This window comes from Aplysia californica, unplaced genomic scaffold (assembly GCF_000002075.1).
Source record: "Aplysia californica isolate F4 #8 unplaced genomic scaffold, AplCal3.0 scaffold00194, whole genome shotgun sequence".
NCBI lineage: Eukaryota > Metazoa > Mollusca > Gastropoda > Aplysiida > Aplysiidae > Aplysia > Aplysia californica.
This window is the reverse complement of record NW_004797464.1, coordinates 1,101,225-1,102,616: the sequence shown is the minus strand read 5'-3', so window position 1 is coordinate 1,102,616 and position 1,392 is coordinate 1,101,225. Positions and strand designations below refer to the sequence as shown.

At 45.3% G+C, this 1,392-nt stretch overlaps 1 protein-coding gene across 1 annotated transcript in view; it reads left to right on the top strand.

The window, feature by feature from the left end:
- Positions 1–1,392, top strand: part of LOC101854498 (S-adenosylhomocysteine hydrolase-like protein 1) — a gene marked incomplete in the record, with an annotated part of 113,884 nt that overhangs the window by 83,947 nt on the left and 28,545 nt on the right.

The window sequence follows — 1,392 nt, the reverse complement described above, 5'->3', positions numbered from 1 at the left end:
GAGAGAGAGAGAGAGAGAGACGGACGGCGACGGACAGACAGACATTGTGGGCTTTTTGCGTGTCATCTTTACAACAAAGGGCTTTTTTAGGGGCAAGGGGGTTGATTTGTCTTTTTTGTTTTTTCTCTCTCCTGAATTCGACTGTCCACGTTTTATCCTTTTATTCTTATTTTCCAAAAATTATGATGGCTTGGTGGATGTGGCTTTTACCCAAGACATTGTTCATCGGTCGTGATTCTTTTGGCCCATTTGGTCAGGCGGAAGAGTGGAGCCGAGACCGATTTGAAGATGCGTGAAAAGGACAGCAATGCATAATATTATTTTTGTCAATCCTAAAGGAATGCCCCTGTAAGTTTATGGGGCTGTCTAGTTTTGAGGTTCACTTGACGATAGCCTTAAGGCTCCCAAAAAACTTTTGTTTTCTTTTAAGTTTTAGAAAGAGTTTTACGGTACAATAAGGTCATGAGTGCCGACAGCGGTTGTTTTTGTTTTCTTAAATATATATTACACGCCAATTACACAGCGTAATATGAATAACACTTCCTCGGGCCAGACACTTTGAACTGTCTTGCTCCCCCCTCCCACCCCCAACCCTTCCTCTCCCCCGAATGTGATCTGATGATGACCCCAATGTCATCGGATCTGACGTGCCAATCAGGAGGGGATGGTGTGTCCGGCCAGGTCAGAGCCCTGGGCCGGTTGCCCCGGATACCGACGTCAGCTTAAGGGGTCTCTCGCGGTGGGCTGGGGGTCAAGCTCGAGGAAATCTTCGCGCTTCAGGGGGCCGAGTCAACTTGGCTGAGCCCGCGCTCAGGACCAGATTACGGCGAGCTTTGTTTTGTTTTGTTTTTGTTTGTGGGTCGGTTTTTAAAGGCTCTTTTGTCTGTTGAATATGTTTTGTTCATGTTTTGTTTGGATTGTTTTAGGTTTTTGGGTGAGTCGTTGGGGTGGGGTAGGGAGAGGATGGGGGTTGGTAAGGTTCCCTGCATGGGAGGGGATTGGGGGGGGGATGAGATGAAAGAAAGGGGTGCATTTATCCATGTATGATATTACTTATATTACAGTTTTTACTTCTTTCCTGTCCCTCTGTTGTTTCTGTCTGTCTGGTTTACCCTTTCCTTGCACTAATTACTAAATGACCGTTATCGTGTCCATGTGCTTATCTTTACTCAAACAAACAAAATAATGCTGGTGTTTTCCTTTTCCACCCGTCTGTCTGTCATGTTTGAGCACGCTTGCGCTTACAGAAAAACGCCATTTAACCCTCGTTTGCAGGAGGAATTTGGAAAAGAGAAAATAAAAACAAAATAAGTGCGTTCTCTCAAAGAGTCAGAGTTACGACAAGTAAATATAATGTGGTGTATTTGAGGGAAAGGTGAAGGAGGGGGGGGG